This window comes from Gallus gallus, chromosome 3 (genome assembly GCF_016699485.2).
Source record: "Gallus gallus isolate bGalGal1 chromosome 3, bGalGal1.mat.broiler.GRCg7b, whole genome shotgun sequence".
NCBI classification, from domain to species: domain Eukaryota; kingdom Metazoa; phylum Chordata; class Aves; order Galliformes; family Phasianidae; genus Gallus; species Gallus gallus.
In genome coordinates this window covers 97,232,874-97,257,442 of record NC_052534.1, presented here as the reverse complement: position 1 = coordinate 97,257,442, position 24,569 = coordinate 97,232,874, and the positions used below count along the sequence as shown (strand labels likewise).

General features: G+C 38.3%; 1 long non-coding RNA gene across 2 annotated transcripts in view; it reads right to left on the bottom strand.

The window, feature by feature from the left end:
* LOC101751426 overlaps positions 1-24,569 on the bottom strand; it is a 97,821-nt gene that overhangs the window by 32,439 nt on the left and 40,813 nt on the right. The window contains exon 1 of one of the 2 annotated variants that reach the window (XR_005858667.2): positions 7,511-7,579. The exons of the other annotated variant lie outside the window; for it this stretch is intronic. This is a non-coding gene — a long non-coding RNA (uncharacterized LOC101751426). Of the gene's footprint in view, positions 1-7,510; positions 7,580-24,569 lie in introns of those variants that run through there. 2 annotated transcript variants of the gene reach the window in all.

The following is a 24,569-nucleotide window of genomic DNA, read 5'->3' as shown; positions in this document are numbered from 1 at the left end:
TCCAAAGGGACCCACCGCTGGGCAGAGCTGTCTCATGAGGAAAGCTGGGTGTGCTCTGGGAGCACAGATTTAAGAAAGGGAAAAACTGCTTCAGAAACAGCAACTGGGAGAGAGATGTGAGAGATGGGAGAGAAGCAGCCCTCCAAGGTGGGCACCAAGGTCAGTGCAGGGCAGGAAGTGCTCTAGCTGCAGAGAAGTTCCCTACACTGAGTCTGTTTTGCCTCTGACAGTAATTGGTGACTGATCTCCCTGTCCTTATTTCAACCCTTGAGTCCTTTTTCTATGCTATTCCACTCCTCTTCCTCTTCCCTTGAGGAGAGGGAATGAGAGTGGTGTGGTTGAGTTCAGCGGCCCATCAGAGTGAGACAAGCATAGTGAGTGTCCAAGTAATGGAACAGATTGTGGAGTCTCCCTCTTGGAGGCATTAAAAGCTGCATGGACATAGTCCTAAGCAACCTGGCCTAGAAGCCCCTGCATAGGCATGGGATTTGGAGGTAAGTGCCAGAGTTCTCCACCAACCTCAACTATTCTGTAATTCTGTGATAAAACACTCCTTATATCAGTTTTCCTTCTCTGCAGGATCTGATAAGCTCATTTCAAACCTTTCACTTTAGCACTGCTTCCAATCCTGGACACATCAGTTTAACACCCCATGTGATAAAGTTCCCCTGTCCTCTCCTGGTTCTTAAATTATATGAGATACATAAAATAAGCGACTAGAAATCCCCTTCTCTACCACAACCAGCATCATTCCCCGGTGAAAATACATTGTTTTTAAGTGGTGATAAGTCTTGGTTTACGTATTTCAGTTAGAGTCTCTGTCACCATGAGTCCAGGTATTTTGGATTCAGTTCTTCAGGGAATAGATACAGTTGACGAGTTTAAATCAAAAGGACTTTTCATGTGAAGTAAGTGAAATGCCTACTTAATTTGCACAAAATCAAGTTCAGGATATTGTTCTAACAGACTTTCAAGAGGAGAACGCTATTTTAAAAAGTTGATTTTTTGCAAGAAAACACATCTAAAAAAAGAAACCACTCAGAAGCTCTTAACTGCAAATCTAATTGTTACTCCATCTTGTGTGACAGCTAAACTAAATGGAGACCCACTAGAACATCATAAAGAAATCAATTAAATCAGGCTTTCACTGTAGAACAACAGAAATCTGTAAGGAATTCAATACTTGCTGATAGCTAATATGTTATGCTTCCTAGAGAAAACATCAAACTCTATTAGCTAAGCAAAAGAATAATGAGTGCATTTCTTTTAGAGCTGGCAGCCTTTCAAGGGAGCATATCACAAAGGAAATATTACAGAAGGATCTCATCTGAGAAGCCAAAAGAATAGCACTGTCAGACTATGATAGTCACGTATTAACATTGAAGAGAGTGCAACAAGAGCTCTGTGGCTTTCAAAGACCTTCAAGCTTCATCTCTACCATTTACCACAGCAGCAAAGTCACCTCCATAATCAATGGATTGTGAGAGATGACTCCAGAAGGCAATTCAGCCACCTGGAAATTATGCCAAATGAGTCACCATAAGCTACTCAGTGCTGAAATTCTTTTGATTATAGGTACTTACCTGTAATCAAGTATCTTTGTAAACTTTAGGAACCTAGCAGAAAAGAACTCAGAGTCTCTGAATTCTTTGCCTTCCCCAAATGTTGGAGATATGACTGTGATGATTCAGAGAAGCATCATAAGTAATGATATCATTATATTAGGGCAATTTTCTCATTTTCTTTTGTACCTTCTGAAGCTAAAGCTCTGCCTGAGGGGAATTAAGTATAAAAATAGGAGCTAAAGGAGAATGCCCTGTTATGAGGTAGCTCAAGATTTTTTCAAATGAATTGCAGGGTATTGTTTTGATCGTGTACCCTGAATATCCATCAGCATGAAGTTCACAACATTCAGCCAGAATGCTACAGAGGCTTTATTTCTCCAGTCTTTTGGAGTTTAGCAGCCTCAGAATATTGCCACTATCTGTGAATATGTGGTTACAAAACAGCTTTTGTGTTTTTGCACTCTTAAAATCCCACTTACACTTATGGTGCCTATATATACAAGATTACATTCTTGTACTTCAGTAATTACAGAGTCAAGCAGAACACTTTCTCTATTTTAATTTTAAACTTAAATCTGTGGTACTGAGTCTGCTCAGCAGGCACACACAGATGCAAATGCATGCATATAAAGCCTTCATAATTTGAGGAAATTTTGAAATCAGGTAGGGTTTTGCTACTAATATTCAAAGGCACTAAAATATATTCCATGTCCATTAAATGCTTGATCATGAAGGCTCAGTGAGATGATCTTCAGTTTTGCTCTGCAAGAGGGATTGATGCTGTCCTGACCTCTAGAAACCACACAGGTCTCTTATTTCTCCCTCCTGCTTTGAAAAACTCTACTAACGTTCTCCAGTACTGATCTCCTTCAGGAAGAGTTCGCACTTGTGTCACACGATTGAAAAAATGACTGTCCCTTTCTTAGCACCATATAAATTCCAGCAGAAGTGATATTAAAGTACAGATAACTTGAGTGTAATTAGCAGTCTTAGAATCATACGATCACAGAATGGCTTTGGTTGGAAGAGTCCTTACAGATCTTCAGGCTCCAAACCCGTGGCATGGGCTCTTTGCCACCCACCAGATCAGGCTGCCCAGGACCCATCCAATCCAACCTTGAGTGCCAGCAGGGATAGGGCACCCACAGCTTTTCTGGGTAGCCTGGTCTTACTCTTGTTATGCCTATTTTGCAAAAATATCAGAATCAAAATGGACCATCACTGCTGCTAAGGGTCTTAGTTCAGTTACACCTGTGGTGAACCTGCAGAACTTCCATCTGGTTTCCTCTTGTAGCCTCTCTGCTTGATGGAAGCCATAGCTACCAGCTAACTTTTGGAGTTTTCATGTCACATTTCAGCACATCATCTGATGCCAAAGATAAGGACAGAACATATTGCATGTCAACACTATAAACTGTAAGCAAGTTATTGGTATGCAAGGTGCAAATCGTTGCCTAAAGGAGATTTTAGTCTTATGTCACAAATCCTCCAGGTCAAATATAGTTCACAGATAGAAAAAAATGTGGAAGCAAGTTTATCTTCATTTAGCTTGCCCTGTTTCCATCCTTCTGGACTTTAAACATGTTTTCTGAGGGCTTTGAACTTCAAATCTCCTCCAGCTATTTATTATTGATTTAATGCACCTTTAAATTTTGCCCTTCAAATAATGCTGCTGAATGTCACAGAATGTTGTCCCTTTAAGCCAAGATTGTGAACCAATATGCAGAGCTGACTGTGCTTGACCTAGTTAGAGATTTCTGTTACACAAGGCAGAAAATAAAGTTGAATAATCACATACTCTCACTGTCACACAAGACTAGCACTCTCTGTCCTTACTATAGATTAGTCAACAATCAGCCTTTATATCAAATTCTATTAAGAATTTCCTTAATAGAAGGAAAAACATTGGACAAAGTATCTGTCAGTGATGGTTTTGCTCCTTGTAGGCTTTGACCTCTTAGTGGCAACACTCACTGTATTGTTTATGTCTTTTCCACAGCTATGGCCACATTACAATATAATATTTTCTGAAGTGCTGAGCTTCTTAGTTGTTTAAATAAAATATATATTCTGATCATATCCAAAGAACTTAGCTGAGACCATCTTATAGAGTCATGTAGTATGTTAGTAATTTCAAGCAACATCATCTTTCATCATCTGACTGTGCACATGTGAATCCACTGTCTTTGCAGAAATTACACTTTGTGAAGAAATGTTTTAAAGTAAAAATTCCTGATTTGCAGATCCTCTGTATGCAGATCAAGAGCACACAGCTGTGTGGATGGAGTTTTTGAAAAGTATGTACAAAGTCTGCAGAAAGCAGGGCCACAACAGGGCACCTGTACAACAGTAACTGCCCCTCTTCTGTTATTACGCATGAATAAATTCATACTTTCTAGTGAACATTGCATATTGCATGTTCACACAGCCCCATGAAAGGTACCAGTCACCTTTCTTCACCTTTCCATCAAAGAAGCAGAAAGCCATTCCTCTTTCTGTTAACTATCTTTGAGCTTACAGATGCTATCACAGACCTGCTAACAACCTGGATCCTAAATTCTAGGCTTGATGAATACAGCCGTTGACGTTGCTATTTCTGTGCGAGTTTGCAAGCTGAGAATTGACAGCCACAATCAGGTTTCTGGAGCTGATTACAGTCATCCTGTTTCAGGCACTCAGAAATGAGCTTGATACTATGTTGTCAGAGCTGTTCCAAATTTCTTGGTGTAAATGTGAATTTGCCCTGCAGTTTGCTAAATATCTTACAGTTATTTTAGTAATGGTCAATGTAGTGGCTAATTCACCATTGCATTCTTATTTTGGCTTCAGGATATCTTTAGTCTTAAGACTTGACTCCAAAAAATCTCCTTAGCCTTCTGAATGTTAAGCAGCCAGATGAAATATCTCTGTGAGCACGCAGGAAATATATGTTCTCTTTTCTCTCTGAACAGCTCCAGGGGCCAGATTCTCACAGTACAACACACAGTGTTGTGTTCCCACAACTGTAACAAAGTTATATAACTAAATTTAAAGCAGACTATGACAATGAATTGTCATCCTGCTTTCACACACCACTGTTCCCTCTGATACAAACACTACCCATCCTTGAAGTGGTACTTGATGTGACAGATCTTACAGTTCTGTTTTCTAGCAGATAAAAACTCTTTTGTACGGATTCAAGATACACCCTGAATGCAATTTGTTTTACATACGCTACTTCTGGCACAAAGAAGGTCAAAACTCAAGTGGAGAGATCTCTCTCAGAAATCTCAGGACCACTCCATTGCGAAGGTCACAGACAACCCTGCAAGCAAATCCACAGCCTCCAGGTGACTCCAGATTTCCTCTCAGACTGAGAAAAAAAAGGGAAGACACTGTGCAAAAGCAATGCTTGGGAAGGATATTTTCCTTTTACAAAGAAAGGCACAATTTTATGCAAACTTCCTCTATGGCAAGTCCTTAATGTCCTTGCTGCTCTGTCCAGGCTCCACAAACTGGGAATTAACTCATAACTCTTTATCACTGAATAACTTAGATGACTGTCATTATGGAACCAGTCTGTTTGGCCATATCTGTACTAATAAATTCAACTTAGCCAAGGCTCGGATTGAGCACGGGTACTTGATCCAGGCTGCTACATGGCTGGCACATACTCACACATGGCTCTCTCCTAACGCCAAATAGCATTCTCCTGCACATAGCCAGATTGGGATCCAGGTTCAACATGAGTCAGGGACTATCTGTTTCCATGCATGATTCTAATTTTGGTGGAAAAGAGGGCTTAAGCGGATGTAAGATATTCTATGCCCCTTGTTCTCCACCCCACAGCATGGTCCTCATTTATTATATACAGCCTAGCAGGTTTGTGATTCAAGCCATAGACAGAGAGTCCCTAAAGTAGACAGAGAGTCCCTCCCCCGATAGTCATTAGTCTTACTGATCTACAGTAGTTATTTATATTACAGCTCTAATCCCAAACAATGCATTTTTTATAAGATACTCCCTTTATCTAAGCAGAAAATATTCAGGGTGGTGCATCTGTTTTCTTGCATTGTGATTCTGGCTTTAAAATATACCTGGGTTTCCATGAGAGTCACATAGTTGCTTTGAAAACAGAATGCACTTAGTTTAGAACTAAAAAGAAAACAAGAAGAATTTCCTACTGTCTCGTAGCTAACAGAAGGTTTTGAAAAGAGATATTTGCAGAGGGGAGGAACAGTAACTCCAAGTAAAGGAAGAATTTTATTCATAGGGTTGTGATACTCATGCCTCTAGCAGCAAAGGATGGATACACAGACCCTGGGTTGGCTCCCAGACCTGTGTCCATATGTGGCAATTCTTTATTTCACCATCTGCTTTCCATGAACACCTTTTTTAAAAAAAAAAATCAAAGAACAACAATTTAACAAGAAGTACACTGCATTATATCAGTCTCTCAGTGTTCCTTCTTATTCAGTTGTGTCCAGTTTAAACCTCCAATATGTCCAGGTATTCTTCTGCCTTTCCTTCATTTCAACAGCAGTGATCTGTCAAATCACCTTCTTTTAACTGCCTTCTTACCTCTGCTGCAAGGCTTATTATGTGCTGCACAAAGCAGCTGGGTTGTAAAGGATGCAACTTGTTATGCACATCATGTTTGTTTTGCTGTTCTTCTTCTCACTATTTGTTTCATTCATATACACTTGTATATGCATGTGTATGTATGTATGTGTATGCATATGTATATGTATATTCTTATGCATTTGTATATGTATTTTTTAAAATAAATTCTGACTCTGAGGACACTACTCTTATTTTTAATTACACCTGACATAACAGATACTAAAACAGTACTGAGATCATCACAGCAACATTTAACTGTTATTATAATTGATAAATTGCAATTTTTAGCTGTAGTTGTATGAACACTGGGTAAAGAAATAGCATACATTAATCACAGATAAATCATTGGTTCCATTAGCATTCATCGAGCTGTAAATCAGTAGAGCATTAAGAATTTTTGAATGGATACACTGCATACCTCTATCTATCTATCTGAGGGAAAAAAAAAAAAGTATATCCAGAAAAAATCTTGCCAAAAACAACTATTAGATGTTTTCTACTAGATCAGGTTGTAGAGAATAATTAGCCATATCTAATTTCTTATATAACTAGTTTTTATTCAAGGATGCATGCAACCTTTTTTGAAAATTAACTTTATCTACTTTTGGAGTAGCTGTCCTCTCTGCCAACAACTGAAGCTCAGTTTCCTTCTCCTTGGCACAGACTGTCAAATTCAGTTGTGTAGTGATATATCGGTATTCTTTCCCGGTATGGCATCAGATCTTGAAAGTCCATCTAGATCTTTTATTGTGTTGAACTGGGTCTTGGTTCATTTTTTGCTGACACACATAGAGCCGAAGCCTTAATCTTTTCAGCCTCTCACTAACGAGGATATAAGAGTTACTCTTGGTTCTGCGTATTCCACATCCTCCTTTTTGCCCAGTCATTAGCAAAACACTTAGGAAAATTCATTAACAAAGATTTAAAGTCTATTCACCACTTTTTACAATAAACAGGATAAAGAAAAATAGCTTGCTTTCTACTGTCATTAAATTGCTTTCCTTCAGCAACCAGAATTCTATATGGAAGCCAATTCCAGTAAATAGGTATTAGTTAGAGAAATGGCTTGATAATCAAGACTCTTCACATTACTGGGATTTCTCATTTATCTTCATAATCCTTAACAAAACATGTCATGTAAAATTTAAGACTACAATGAAATTTTATTTCATAAGATACAGTAATTCTTCAGTTTGCTGCTATTTTTATGAACCAATTTGAATTTCTTAGATAAAGAAATGCAATGCATATAAGGTGCATATATAGCACTTTTGCTATAATACATCAGGTCATACCTACTACAAACAAGCTAAGTCAGAGCAAAAGTCGGTCTGTAAATGTACCTTCTGAGTGTTTAAGATTGCCAGTGTTGGAGCAGACCAGTGATGAGGTAGATTTTTTTTTCAAATGCTGAGGTTCCCTCTTCAGACTGCTAGAAATATCATTCAACTGAAGATACAGAACTCCCAGCTTGAAGCTGGGTGTAGCTAACATGTGAAAGGTCAGTTATGGTGCAATGGGAAGTATTTTACTCTTTCAGATCACCACCTGCACATGGAGTGTTCTTTGATATAAACATTCCCACAGAACATGGGAACAACTTGTTTATGAGAAGAAACAGTGCACCCATTTTTCTCAGTCCAGAAACAAGGAAGTTCAGAGGTTGATATAAGCGTTCCCCAGCAGGAATAAACTGTGAACTGCCTTTTATAACTTCTTAAAAGTGGTTCAAGGGATGGATAGTTCAAAGAACCAGTGGTGAACTGTAAAATATTTTTACTATAGGCCAATGGTTTAAATATGACCCGTTCATATGGTCTAAAATTTCTTACTATCAGAGGCAATACAGTGCTCTCTACAAAATGGTCTTGTGGTCGTAGGCAGTTTCACATCACAAAAATATAGTGCCAAAGCTACTGGAACTGAGCTTCTCTGTTAGCAGTGCTAGCACTGACATTAAACATTTCAGAATGAACGTAAAGTCAGCTCCCATCCTGAAGCAGCCCATCTATGCCAGGACCAGCTAACCAATGTTCTCACTGGGATGCCCTATTTCTACTCTCCCTACATTTCTGCAAATGTGTTCTGTGCATTTTGATAGCACAGAAACAGCATCTTCTGCTGCTTTTGTATGCTTGAGATACAAAAATCGAGACTGAAGTTAACTGCTGGGCAAGCAAAAATAATTATAAATCCTCACCATTCTACCATAATGTAGTATTTCTTCCAAGGCATGACTGCTTATTCCTTTGAGCAGAACTTGTCTGGATATCTTTAACAACACCATCTGGTGACTTCTAGCACAGTAACAGATTTTGCTTGAATGAACTGGCCATGTAAAAAATTATCACTGCAGCACCTGAAGGCTGTGTGAAGGTGTCATCTTCTGACTTAGATACCAATTGTGTAGCTTTTCAGTATCTAACATAATGCGTCCTAACTGAGAGCAGGTTATAGGCATGAAATGCACACCCATTTTTTACAAACAGTAGTGTCAGTTCTGTAAAAATCTGCCTCTGGATGGTGTTGAAAAAATACAAATTGGGTGCATGCAGCTGCTGCTGTTTTGAAATTCTTCTGGTGCATTTTGAGACACAAGTTCTGAAAGTATCTGTTTCTACATTTGAAGCCTTGTGTAATATGCATAGTTTCTTTATGAGATATTATATCCCGTTTGGATTTTTTCTATTTTATGTCAAAAAGAATATATCTAATGCTTCTGGTACCAGAAGCAAACAAACAAACAGAAAAAGAATATAACTGTCTTACGAAAATAGAAGAAAAGTTAATTTTCAAAGACATTCATTTAGGCATAACTAGGAAATGTCAATATTAGGTTGGAATAATTAAAAAGTGAATTATGTAGGAAGGGAATAGCCTACAATAGGAAGTTCTGATGAATATTTCAGTGACTGGAATCAATATTTACTTTACTTGGGTTAGCACTGCACAATATATCCACTAAGCAGATAAAAATTATTTTAAGGATGCCAGGAGAAGCTTTAGGAAACTTACTGCAATCACAGATTGTTGACCATCAGTATTATTGCCAACTCCTTGGGCTGCATCTCAGAGCGTCATGGATTAGGGCCCACAGATCTCCCTGGGAGTCTGACCCCACAGTCAGGGAGGAGGTTATGCTGGAGGGGGTTAGGTACAACAGGTGTTGTCCTTATTTTTGCTGCTCTCTGGAATGTCCTGGCCCCCGACCCAAGACATTCTGCTTTTTCATCCTTGCTTGTAAGCCCAACCTTGAAGTCATATTCTCTTTACTTAAATATCTGACACTGTTTTTGAACTGTGTGCTATTAGCATTTCAGATATATTTTAGATCAGAGTTTAACATGCCTTGGTGGAAAGCTGTCCTGCAAATAAAAACCTGATATAACCACCCCAAATCTGATGTTATCTGTGGATGTCAGATGTATTCAGAAACTCCAGCTTGGGGCATTTTTAAGCATTAAAACATAACATGTGGAATACATAAAAGACTCTGAATCAAGGAATTTCCTCTGGAATGTTTTGAAGCCAGGGTTTGAGATCTGCTGCATTGCTGCTAACTGACAGAAAAGTTACATTGGATTTGCATAAAAAGCTAGCTTTACATTTTATTCTAACTTCTATTTGCAATTTAAAATGTGATTCAAGATCTATGTTGAAAAATACTCGGTAAATGTAGGGAGGCCTGCATACAGTCTATAATTACAGTAATAAAGTAGAAGGAACTGCTTATTTTCTTGGTTTCCTTTTACAGAACCATTTCCACATCCTCTGTTATGTGGTGGTTTTTCCAAAAAGAAAAAAAAAGTACACATGGTGAGGAGAAGAAAATCCCCTGTGGGGTACGTTGCTGTTTCCACGGTGTAAATGAGAAGTGAAAAAAGATTCAAGTTTCTTTGTAGTATTAATGTCTGAACATAAACCACATCAACAACATGAGTTGCAGTGTAAACATTTGTGAGTGACACACAACTGGAATAGGAAAAGAGAAAAAAGTGCCTGGCCAACCCAATAGCAACTGAAGTGTAAAGTGCTATTAGAAGCAGTATTTGCCTCTCTTTCTTTAGGGCTTTTCCATGGGAAAAGTGGGACTGTACAAGAGTAGGCCTTAAATACAACCATGAAAATTACAAGTACTGCTCTGAAAGTAATGCCTCTTATTTTATAATGTTGGCGCACAGCAACTGAGGTGGATGTTGGCAGTATGGCAGTAGAGGTTGCACCTTCCCACGAATATGCCATTACATGTCATTGCCATGTGACAGATGACTGCAGAGGAGCACTCTGACAGAATGGCTTTTGACATGGAAGTGTGTATGAAGCAAAAGTGTAGAAATGAATTCCTCCACGCAGAAAAAAAATGGCACCCATTGACATTCATTGACATTTACAGAATGTTTATGGAGAGCACAGTGAGGAGGTAGGTGGTGAATTTCAGCAGTGGTGACAGCAGTGTGAAAGACTAGACAGCCACGCACAAATATCATATCACAAAATGAAGAATGTCATGATCAGCTCATCCACATGAATCAGCTAATTGTGGTGACTGCTGAAAAATAGTGTTTTGTATCTGAGAATTTGCTCTATCAAATAGTGTTCTTGTAATATTTGTATCTGCTGTAGTTTCTATGGAAATAAAAAGGAGGCATCACTTTCAGAGTGACTTACATATCTGGCAATTTGACATGTTACCAATGCAAAGCAGCAGAGCTATATTCTGGAGAAGGATAGCTCACTTGGGATGATGAGGATTACCTGCAGTTACCTCATGCCAGTCAAATGATTAGCCCAGCAAAGCTGTGCAGCATCAACCTGGCTTTCAAAACTGAACATGATTGGTAGCACTTACTACTTACACTGTGGTTCAGATGCTGAGGTCCAGATCACCAGCTGTCACCTATTATAAGTTCACAAAGAAGGCACTGGACCTGCTCTTAGATTGCTTCCTGATGGGGAGATTGGAAGTGACTGGTAGCTGACATACCTCGGTTGAAGCCAAAGTATTGTGTCTAACACCATGAGGTCATCCCCATGCTACACAAGATAAAGTCAAAAAGTGAGCTTTAGGAGATACAGCTGATGGCAGGATATGCCTACATAAAAATATGTGCATGAACAATGTGGTGATCAGGGCAAGGCTAATATTCAGCCAGTTTCAATGTGAATCACACAGAGAGGTCTCTGCACGTCTGCAAGGAAATAAGCACCCACAATCTTAGAAAGGACTAACAACCTCAATGGCTGAACTTCTTAAACATGTAGGAGCACAATGAAAAAAGAAATTCACTGTGAAAGTGGAAGAATGTGGTTCAATTTCTCTTGTGATAACACTTTATCATCTCTCTTCATCCACTTGTTTTAATTCAAATTCGTTGTGATAGTTAAAATTACCATTTAAAAATATGTGTATTTCACACGGGGAAAAAAAAAAAACAAAAGAAGACTAAAGAAACTAGATAAAGATAGTCCAGCCACACTGAAAAACATGAAATCAATAATTTAAAAAAAAAAAACTGTTTTTAATGCCCTACTCTTTCAATAAAGTTGTTTATGATAAAGTCAGACAAAATGCAATCTGTACTAATGATGTTGATTTTGTAAACCATACCATACCAGCAGACTCTTGCTAACTTCAGCAAGATTTTATAAACAGGTAAGAAAATTAATCGGTGTAGGCAAGGCAAAAAATCTGTGAATACCAAAGATCAGTATGTGCCATTCACGTGATAAATAATAAATAAAATACACATTTTTTAAAAAGCAAAAGGAAAGAAGAATGGAAGTTCTTTAAAATAACAAGAAAGCATTTTGTCATCATTCTGTTTCTATGGAAATGGTTCTATTTTGTGATGTCACATTAATGATTGCTACGTATGTAAGCCCACAGATGTTAAAATGTTAAGGCTGAATCTGGACAGTGTACTTCTGAGAAATATTACCTTCACCATACACAGAGTTCAAGTTATCTCAAACTTAGTTCAGATTTGGGTTTAGAAATTTTTAACAGTTGCAATTACAGTCTCTTCACACTGGAATCCCTTAACTGCCAACGGTCATCATCCCCACTACCATAGAGCTAAGGGCTAACAGAGGCTGACAGATTGTGGCTTTCCCAGTCTTGTGTTAACATATTGCCTACATGTCCCTAATCACAGTGGGAGAGCAAGGTATGGATGCCCTCAAAACCTTTGCATGAGGTTACTTTATGAAAGTTAAACTTCCTCAAGCATGAGAATAGGTACCCTGATTATCTGCTTGCCTGACAAGTGGTTTTATCATTAAGATAAAGATATTTTTTCTCTTTCTGAGAGCTGGAGTATGCCACTTTCAAGTAGAAGATGCTACTGCCTGGGTATCATACCAGTCAATTGATTTCAGCTCCCTTCCCAGAATCAGACAATTTATTAGTGAGTGTGCCTCCTCAGATGATTTATACACTCATCAGCTTGACAGAATTTTGAAGAACTCCTTCTATCCTACTTTGTCAGGTCTTTAATCCTATCAGCAATTACCAAAATTCAGCCTGGCCCTTTCCCTATATACCCGCATTCTGATGTTACCTGCATCCCTGCTGCTGGATCTCTTTAGTGCTCAAGAACTAAATGTGAGGGAACTGGGAAAAGCAGCAGCAGTTTCTAGCAGCTTTACAAGTGTATCTTTCATTTCCCCTGCATTTCTTAGAGCAAGTAAAACATTCAGTTTCAACTTGAATGTAGTGCTCTGTGCCGAAGAAAATGCAATATGTTGAGGGGGCTTAGGTGAGAATCCCAAACAGATTTTCATTTGGATCTTCCAGCCTGAATTGCCTGTCCTCACCTCCACTTTGGCAGCAAAAGAAAAGAAAATTGTTATGCCTGAAGTGCTAATTGTGATGTTTCACATTGGCAAAGTATTAGCAAAGGTTTCTGTGTAGTTGAGTCCTGCGCATACAGTAACATAGGGCTCTTACTCGTGCTTCACTTGAGCAATTCGTGTAACTTTCAATATTAATCCTAATTATATGACTAAACTGCTTTCATAAATAATTTTAAACACTGTACTAATGACTAATAAATATAATGAAGAGTAAGTATGAAGTAGGATGGATCCAGTTAAATTACTCTTTGGTGTCCAATATCCATGGCATGTTTAATGATTAGACTTCTGTCCATCTATAAATAATTATAATTATTTTCATTCATTACTATCAAGCCCAGCAATTTGGCTAATTACTACAAACTGTAGTTAGCATATTTTCAGTTTGCATTAATAAGTCATTTTTTAATTTCTAATTATCACCATGTCCTTTAAGTTTCTTCTTCCTAATGCCATTTATCTTTGATAAAGTGTTAGAAATAAGCCTTCCAAATTTTCTTAGCAATAGACTTTCCTTTACTGAAACAATAGATTTTCATCAGTACATGAGGATGTCACTACACATTACTTGGAATGATGTTACAGCCTGCAGTTTTGAGTGAGAATTGTACTATACAATGGTACTCTGAGATTCTGATAGGTCTCTTTGTCTTCCACATAATGGCATGTCACACTCTGAAACTCAGTCTGAGATCATGATTTGTAGCAATTTTAAAATCACAGAGTTTGAGACTTACTAGAACAGGTTCCCATTAATGATATATTCAGAATTGCTCCTAATTTACAAAAGTATTATAATCAGATTGTGACATTAGATCTAGCCTTGGTTAAAAAAGAGAGAGAGAGAGAAATATATAAATTATGTCTGTTCAAAAGCATTTGAAGAAAGCAATACTATCAGAAATGGTCAGGAATTCTTTAGCAAAACGTGTTCATGACTGAGAACATATTTATCTAAATCAAAATGTTATTTGGAAGCTTTTCCATACATCATGGAGCCCAAGTTCCCTTGGGATCCAGCCTAGCAGGCAGATTTCTAACCTAAGCAGCTTCTGGTCAGTTCACCTACTCCCTCAGCAGTGCACACAAGGGGCTGGTAGCTAACTGAAATAGCAGGAATCCTGGATTTCATTTCCTCAAGTCTCAGGTGCTCCAGAACTTGTCTTTTTGAGCTACACTGTAGAGCTACTACAGCTTTCAGGATCTGAATTAACAAGAGCATGAATCTGGCTTCCACAGTCATTGCTGCTCAGCAGCCTGAGCTCCCAGGCTACCATCATTTATGGATCAAGATCCTTGTAGCACAAAGCCATTACCCTAGAGCTGGTTACTCTGGGTCAGCCCATCAGATATCACCCTTCTCCTATTCTCTCTTTTCACCTACGCTCACTTTAGTTGGAAACGTCATCATTCCTGTCACAAATTCCTTCACAAAATAGAGATATTGTTTTTCTCATATAGCTCTAATTGGGACTGCTGTAGTCTATAAGGCTTTTATGAACAGCACATTGTAACATTTGTTATTTCTTGTTATGCCCTGTCAATTTCACACATCCCAATTCACAGTATGGACAGCTCAGAAGTCTTTCACATTTTGTGTGAAAATATAATTCAGGTCAACATGCATCTACAGGAAAGTTCAATTTCAGACTATGGGAATACACTCTTCAGAGCCTCGAGTCTTTCATCGTTTGTCACCTTATAGACTGCCTGGAAAGCAATTTCCCATTCTAACTTGATTGTGTTTTATACCTAGAAGTGGATACAGTATCATAACTGGGAGTAATTCAAGGTATTATCAGATTTCAGATGCCAGACCCAAGAAAATATTGGAGCTTGCTCGACTTCCACTTCTATTCACAATACAAATAAAGTCCCAAAATTGGCATCATTCATTCCTCTCCCCTGAAAATGTTCTGAGCTGGGAAAGCTCTTGGTTCTGCTACTCACTATGTGACTTTTCAGTGACATTGAACTGCTCTTGAAACATAGAAAGGGAACGGAAATTTCCCTGCGCTGATCAGAATAAAGATGTTTATTTCAAAAAGAGAGAGGAGATAGTTCTGGCTGATGTTAGAGGGAAGCATGCACGTACATGTTAGATTAGAGGAACCATTCATGAATCATACATTCTTACCCAAATGTTATCCCTGCACTGCTACCCAAGCTCATGTTACCAAGTACACAAGTGCTGGCCTTGAAACACAGACCTGCCCAAGGGCTAGTTTAATTGACACAGCCAGCTTTTACAAAAATGGTGTGTGTTTGCAGATTTGTGAGCTAGATATGTTCTAACAATGAGTCCCCTTGTAGTCTTTCTCAATTCTTTGTCACTTTGCAAGTCCTTCACTGCTCATCCAGTTTACCCTGCCTCTGACAAACCTGGGCTGGGTGCCACAGACTCCCTGTATGATCTTGGCAAGTCAGTTGGGGTCAGAATTTTACTCACACTTAATTTGAAGTTGTTTCATTGGTTTCAGTGGGGTTACTGAACGGATGAATTACTGCAGAGAGTGGTGATAGGAAACTTTATCCCTTCAGATATTTTTTGTGAGGGATAACTCAAGAACTCTGCATTTGCATCTGGTTACACGAATGAATAGTCTATTTGGTCCTAAATGAATTTGAGAAAGGCCACTTCTGAATAAGAGTTTATGGAAGAAACATTCAGAAAGTGAATCTTATTGCATTAGTCAATCCAAGAGGTTCCCTGTACACTCTAGGATTGGTATATGTTAATACACTTCTTACCAAAGAATTTGGGCTCCCAAATGCTTTAAAGTAACATAAAGTTCTCTCTCACAACTTCCAGGTCAATTCTGAAAGCTCTCCTTCTGGCTTGTAGGCACAGTGGTGTTTAGTGAATGATGTCTGTCCTTGATAGCAAAAATGAGGCACCAGACAGCCTCTGCATTCTGTTGCACAGGATCAGTGTTCATCTATTTTGAATGAATTACAACTTAACAGCTGCTTTAAAGCTGTTCTTCTAGTTTTACTGCTTAAAAAATAGAACAAGGCTGTCTACTGCAAGGGCTTTGGTCCCTGGCCTCTCCTAAGCACACAGAGGATCTGAAGAAGATAGGGAAAATAAATTTCTATTTTCCTATTTTTTCACCTTTCTGTAAGTCTGATAAACTTAATATACATATGAATATCTTCTAAGTCAGGGAACCAGACAGCTTAGCATCTAAGTAAAAGTGTTTCTTTCTTTAGGTGATAGATCCAAAACTTGATATTTGATAAAGAGGTCAGAGACATAAGTTTTACACAAAGGTTGTAGATAATGTGGATGATAATGGAAACCTGAGGGAAAGTGTGCTTTCCATCAGTTCTCTACGAACAGCTCTCTATGTAAACAGCTTTGATATTTAGTCTTATGCAAACCCTTATATGAATCCCATTTTATGCAAGTGACTTTGGCTACTCAAGGTTAGAAATGTCAACCTAGAGCCATACAAGAAGACTTATAAGCTCTTTAAGAATCTCTTACATATTTGTGCATGTATTCTCATTCTCCCATTCTCCCATCCAGAATTTCCTTGACCATTCATGCGCTAGAAAGTTATTCAACACAAGATATTTGATATGTTTTCAAAAGCAGCAAACTATATGCTCTGAGTGATGGAAGGAACATCCTGTATTTCTATCGTCATGATAGAGAGAGTTTATAACTTGGGTCAGCAAACATTTCCAACAGGTGGTACCTGTGTGAGTAACTGCCTAATACAAGGTCGGAGATATCTAATACAAGGCAAGAGCCAGTAATGAGATCAAAAGCCCTCTACAAGAGAAAATCCTTAGACTCTCTTCAAACCCTGTGCAGCTAAACAGGACAGGTATTTTATTGAACTTGCTCTGTTTTTTTACTTTCTGTACAGAGAGGAAATGGAAAACCAATTTAAAAATCAGCTGTGCCATTCATGCTCCTTGATAGTGGTTAATCCTTGTCCAAACTTTTTTACTTTTTTTTTTTTTTTTTTAAGTGGATTTTGGCAACTGAGTGTTTGGTTCAGACACACTTTGGAGATTGGTTGCTAAAATCTCTTATTCCCAAACCATTAACATCTGTGCCTGCAAGTCATAAGGACTGGATAAACTATAAAATGCCTAGTTTTGATTTCTCAACCTTTGCCATTTACAGAAGAAAAATCTTACCATTAAGTTTTGTTTCCTCCTATTTTCACTTTGGAAACTACAGGATTAATATATTAACAACTGTCACTTGTAGAACAACAGGTTTCTTCAGCTCAATCTGGATTACAATAAATTCACTTCAAATTAATGTGTCCAACTATAGTTCAGCTAGGTATCAAGTCAAACATGTTGCCAGGAGGGGAGTGACTCCGTAGAGCCCCATTTTGCCCCACTCCATACCACCCACATCTCATGCAGTAACAAATCAGGCATCACAGATTTGAATGAGTATCCTATGCCTGGAGTGCAGGAATTTGAAAGGTCCACATCTGGAGCACAGCATCTTGAATGCAATGAAATATATTTCCTTTGGGAGCTTACAAGCTGATAAGTGACAAACAGCTCTAGACCAACACAATTTCACTGGCCTTAATGCAACTAAAACAGAAGATTACTGTAACTGCTAAGGATACAATCATGTAGAAAACTGTGCAGGATTTTCAAAAAGGACTTAAAGAGGAAAAAAATCATAAGATAATTCAAAAAGAGTATTGATTTTATTAGAAGAATTTTTTTAAGAGCCAGGTGGAAAAAGCCATACTGGTTTGCGAAATGCTAACTGGTATTTAGCAAAAGCAGGTCAGGCCATGCTCCTCCAAGCACTAAGCTGATTTCGGTGCCCTTGATTTCTTTGTTTTTTTTTTTCTTTCTGAATGCACAGCCTCACAGAGTAGAGAAGAAGAAAAGATGCTGGCTCTTTCTTAGAATCACTGTTACCCACTCAGGCCCTTGTAAATGAGCTCAAAATGAGGAGTTACATTACGGATTATTTTCACATTATAAAGGAAAATGAACTGCAATTTGACTCTATTTTCTTAATATTTTTCTGCCAAACAAGCTCTATTTGTTTAGCTTTATCTCTGTATAGTGTTCTACAAAAGGCTATATTTCAAGATAAATAAATAGTGTCCAACAGAGGAGAATTACAAAATTTGATGAATAATACTGGAAAACCTACACTCTTCCCACAGGCAGTTCAAACACTCCAAACTAAACTAAGCTGATTTTCAGGAGATAGAAGAACATTGGTTTTTGTTTTTTTTGTTTTTTTTTTTTTTACTTTTGAATACAGAAGTTTTGGATATAAATGCACATGGGATCGTTCCTAAATTCAGAGCCAAACCTAAACCTTCTGTGGTCCACCCAACACTGTGTTTCCATAGATAAACAGACTGTAAGCATGGAAATTCAAAAGGCAGATGAAAACATAGGGGAAACAAAGAAAACCTGCAGAACAGAAATACATCGCTGTAAAATTTTCCTGCTGCCATCATAAGACAAGGGAAAGAAAATGGCATATTGGATACTGAATTTATAGTGAAATGTTTTGAGTACTTTTCTGAACTTTTACATAGCTGTATTTGCTAATGTTTTGGATTTCTGCTTTCTTGTTTGTTATCTCTGAGATGTTTCTGAGAAGATTCATTCTGTGTATAATGGAAATATTTTTAGAATGTAAGTCTAGCTCCATGGAAATAATTTCCAAACAACTTTACATACAAAGTCTATTTAGGTGAATGAACCAAAATTAAAAGATTTCAAGCAACAAGGTTTTCTAGGGCATCTAAAGATTTTGGATATACCTTCCTTGCCAGAAAGAGGAAATGAATAGCCTACTGAAGAAACCAGTAGCTCCATGTGCTAAAACAGCACCAAAAATCTGTGTCTGAAAACATATCTCCTATATTTATATCAGCAAGTGTCTTGCTTAATTATTAAAGAAGAAATGTTAAAGGTACTAATGGGAAATGAAACCTCCAGTTGACACAAAACAAAAGCACAAGCTAAATCATTTTGTTGAATTCTTGCCTGTTTCATGCAATCATTCACTGTCGTGGCTTGTGTTTGCCGCATAGTTGCATATTTTTTCCCAGAATACTGAACAGAACTCATACCATAAGTGCTGACTGTAAATGGTAACTGTAGGAAACAAATAGAGATATAAGCAGATGGGGATTATGCAGAAGAAGCCCTGTGTCGTTGGAGTAAGTTACCATCCTCAGCTTGCCACCAACTGCTTATCATGCCCTCATCTCAAAGGTTATCTAATCCTACAGCAAAGCTGCTGAAGGGGAAACTACTGTACCTACTGCATTCAAGATAAGACATCTTATCAAAAATCTAGTCAGGCTAACGTCATTTTGACTGAGAGATTGAGGAACTTGCACAGGATGGGTGTAAAAGGAGTAGCCACCAAAGGAAAGGCAAGACCAGGGTCTCAAAAACGATGTTTGTTTGTATGGAGGGATCTGGAACAGGACACTCAACTACAGCTTTAAAAACATTAACCAGACTGTGGGCTGTCTTCCTAATATATGCAGATGGTATTCAGGTGAACAGAAACGAGGATGAACTGAGTAGAAAAGGTCTCAGGGAAGTAGTCCCAATTGGCAATGTTGACATACAATGTGCTGTTTTCAAAGCCATGATCGTGCTGATGGATTTTACTGGATAGGACTATTTGAGAATCCCTGCTATGTTTGGAACTCTTTTGGTGTACTCACCATGTACAAATATTATTCTCCATTCCCTCAGTCTTCCATTCCTGATCACTTGTTTTACAACTTTCTGTTATACAATCCAGTTTTAAATCCCTGGCACAAACGGCTTCGATGTAACCCCAAGTGCTAATCTCTTTTAGCAAACTAATGGTTCCCCAAATTCACATGATTTGGAAGTCTGTTTTCAGTCAAATGTAGATCAATACCCTTGACTCCTTTTTTTTTTTTTTTTTTCCTTCCAGAAAACATCACTTTTTTTTTTCTAGGCATCTTGCTGCAGACTCAGCCAAAATCCTTCTGAGTTTTTTGTCTTTCTGTATAACACAAAGGAATCAAATGGTTTAATTTTTAGACATGGAACTTGTGAACTATTTCGCTGCCCTCATAATGGGAAAAGAGATAATTAAAATTTAAAGAATCCCAGAGAAAAATCAGACTCAAAATCAGTGGTTAAACACAGCGCAGTCTAAGGGTCTTTCTACCTGGAGAACATATACCTTCTTAATTATAACCCTATAGGTGAAGTATCTCAGCTCCTTTCCCAAATATGCAGGTTTCCTGAATGCTCATGCAAACTGTGCCATTACACTTTTAATCTTGTATAGAAGAGGAACAATTGTGCCTTTGAAACTATGCTTCCGTTTTTTGACTGAGATAGCCTCTGAATAGCTGAACAGATTGAACAACATCTGTATCAGGCTAGCAATTGTTTATTCTTTTAGGATTGCAAATGACACAAGCTGAAGATGGTAAAAAATAGTGTGAATGAAGAAAGGATCTTTCCTCAGTCTACAACATTAGCCTTAGTTCACTCTTCTGAAGTTCAGGATCCTGACTCCACTCTTTGCCAAGTTTGCATTTCTCAAGATTATGAACTCAACCAGGACACGGTCACTGCAGCCAAGGCTGCTTCTGATCTTTATCCCTTTTACGATTACTTCCATGTCAGTAAGCATCAGGTCCAGGGTTCAATTCTGGTGGGCCTGACCAATACTTGAACCAGAAGGTTGTCATCAATGGACTCCAGGTTCCTAATTTTAGCCCACAAGCTGTCAACCTGTTCATGACTGTTTCTCAGGGGCAGCTCTATGTAGTCTATCCATTTAACATAAAGGGCAACTCCCTCACCTCTCCTACCTCCTATCCCTTCTAAAAAGCTCATAGCCATCAATCATAGTATTCCAGTTATGTGAGTCATCCCACCATGATTCTACGATAGCAATAAGATCACAGTTTTCCAACTGTACTACGGTTTCCAATTCCTCCTGCTTATTTCCCATGCTGTGTGCACTGACTGGTACTGAGGCTGCTCAGCTGGGCTTTCAGCCACATTACCTTCCTGGAGGAATCCTCCCAAAAACCTCTGGGACAAATCTGAGGTTTTCCCCTGCTGCTTCCTAAAGTGGCAGCGTTCCTCAGCAGTACATCCCTTCCCCCACTGAATTGAAAGCCCTAGATCCAATGGGGGAAGGGGTGTACTGCTGAGCTACAGGGAACTAACTACAAGGGCTTTGAATCACTTCCAGACACTTAGCTCTGAAGAGTCAGGAAACGACTTCCTTCCCTGGCTTCCTCTCTACTGCCATTATTTTCCCCACCCTCATCCTGTTGTAAGGTTGAACAAGATCTGTTGGGAATTTAAATCAGGTCGGTAGCAATGACGCTCAGCTGAGGATGGCACTTCAAGTTCAATGCTCAACAGGAGCTAGTTTATCTGTAAGTTTTGTCTCTTCAATGCTAAATTTGCAGGGATTCAATATGCAGCTATTTCAAAAGATCCTGTATAATTCAAGGGTGCTTTTATTCAGCATTTAGTTACAGACCAAATTGTACTAAGAGAATAATTTCAGATGGCCCCTGGAGTACAGACATCATCAGTTTTATGTCCCAGAAAACCCTTCAGGAGCATATTTTTTTCAGCCTGTCGAGCTACTGTACCACCCCCAAAAGGCATCTCGTTATGAAGTAGGTAGCAAGAAAAAAAGCACAAGCTGCTGACACACCAGGACCCAGCACTGCCATTAAAAAAGTAAAACACCTTCAATCTCCCTCAGCTATACCTTCCTCTCTCCTTTACATTCGGATGTAAATTCAAGGCAGATTATTTAAAAAAAAAAAAAAAAAATCCATACTTATCCATACGTATTGTCATGGCTGAGGCACATCAGGCTAAGGCTACATCTTTAACAACATAATTAAATGGTGTTGGAATGAATTACCTGATTTGAAAGGCAACCATTACAGTCTAGCCACATCTGTATCCCAAAAAACAAGTTGTCATAATCATTCTCTGTTGGAAATAGGGCTTCATCAATGCTAACTCTCAGGCCAAGACTTGGAACTGCCTAGGAGTCTCTTAGATGGCCCCTGCAGAAAACACATCAAACATTCTGTTCATAATTTAAGATATGATCAAATTTTAGTGTTTGTGCTTGGATACTGGCACTTTTTCATATACTAAAATAGTTACAATCTGAGTGGCCATTGCAGAGATATTTCAAATAAATCACAGTCAGTCTGACCACAGGTGCCATATGGGCATCTGCATCATTCTTTCCTCTAAATCAGACTGCCTGGCCTCAACTCCCATATTGTCCTGCAGCAAAGCAGTGAGAGGCAAGGCTATCATGCCCTATGGGAAGTGCCATCTATTATAGCAAGCACAAAGCTTTGAGGCATACAAGTGCATATAGTACCCAAAATACACTACACAACTAAAAGCAAGCTTATTAATTATTGCTATACATTGCTTTAATCAATAAAAACAATGTTGTTCTGTAGAGATATTCAGTCTGCAAGAAAACTTCATTTGTCATTAAAACTATTTCTACAGAAGATTTCCTGCTTGTTTCAAAGTGTCACAGTGACTGACTGCCACAGGACAGAATAATATTGCCTAAGTTCTTCTCCCTGTGCCATCCATTCTGTTTGGAAGGCAGATGAACATCTTTTCACTCTCTCAAACTGACTGCTGTATTTCCTTCAAAGCTTTATTTTCCTGATGCTCTAATTAGTTATATTTCAATCTTCATCTGCCACTGTGCAATAAATGTTGTTAGTTTATCTAGTAGCAGGAAGAATTATTACGCATGCCACACATTGGGTTAGATTCCAGTGAAGTATCTGTCAAAAATATTCTTCTTCCCTCATAATCTAAACACAATCTATACATTTCTTTCCTTATAGTAAAGCAGGTAGACCCATCTCTTTGGCAAAACTTAAACACTTACTTTAAGAATAACCAGGAGATATGCTGCATGGAGGTAAGCTTCAGAGACACCAGAAGCAAAAGTGTTAATGAGTCACAGAGGAAGCTCTTTTTAATAGAGTTATTTTTAAAAGGTAATAGAACAGTATGAGTTCAGCAAGTGCAGTGTTGTTTTGGTGAATCAAGACTTGTGCGAACTGTTTAGCAGTTTCTATTCACAATGAAATGTTTCGCTTGGTTTACAAGGAATCTATGGTGCTATGAACAGGAGAAAAATCTATCTTTCTTTGAAGCAAATAGAATGAGATAAACAATACAGAGGAACAGAGGTATGCACACTGCTCCATCTGAACCCTGGAACAAATGTAGTACTAATTTCAATGGGCCTGTGGAGAAAGTACTGGAAAGTGAAGCAGAAAATCAAAAGCTGAATGGTCATGAGTGGTAAAATGCCTGGAATTGAACAGAAAGAAGTAAAAAGAAATAAAACAGATGTAGGGGAAATCCCATGTAGATTAAAGAATGAAGCTACTCTACATGCTTGGATAGTCTTCATTTAAAGAGAGAAGATGATGTAATATAAGTAAGCCAGGTGGTTTGTAAGACTTTAACAGGACTGAGGCAAACAACACTGATGGATAAATAGCAACTTATTTCTGAAACTGTTATCTTTTTCCCAGAGCAAGGATGCTCAGTACTATGCCTTACACTGATTATTTTCTTAAATATATTTGGAGAGAGAACAGATAAGCAACACAGTACAGATAGATTTCTTTTTAAGTTAATATTAAAAAGTGATCTAACTGTCTAACTAACTTCTGAAATTGAAGCATGAAATTGCTTCTGATCTAACTTCTGAAATTGCTCATACTGAAAGATGTAACAGTGGGATGGTTCTGGGCTTTGACAAATTTAGTTTCTTCCTTTGAAAGTCAATGATCTGAAATGTTCAGAGCACCATGACCTGGCCCGCCTCTGCCAAGATCTAAACCAAACTGCCTGCAAGTTTGTGGAGTACAATAGAGAACATCTGGCCTCATACTGCTGGTAGGATAGAAATCAAAGAGAGAATCCTTAAGTGCAAATGTTTGGTTCATTTTTTTTTTTCTTTCTCAATACCCTGATCAGTACCCAAATATTTACACTGATTTACTATGAATTAAATTCCCCAGAGCTGAACCTGTTTGCCTGCAACATCAAGTGATCTCTTTGTCTTTATTTCAGTCTGCATGCCGTCTATCTCATCTTTTCCTCTGGGTGGGGAGAATGAGTGAGTGTCTGTGTGGGTGCTTGGCTATAAGGTAAGGCCAACCCACTACAGATGCATTATCCATCAAGATGACAAAATTCAATTTTGTCTGTGCTCTGAAGAAGCCTAAGATTGGTTCAATATAATGTTCAATTACTATGTCTCCCATGTGGTACAAAGGTATTTGGTGATTCAAGTCTTTCTTATTGAGGAAGTGCTTTTAAATTAATGTATTTGAGAAGAAATTGAAAACTGTTCTCAATTCAATGCTTTTGTGCAGAGGAAGAGATGAAGATCATACTTCAGTATGATTGCGTTGGGAGCAATGGGGTTATTCGAGATCTGACCACAATATTACTCAATATTACTCTGTTTGGAATCTGTGCAGAGCCAGG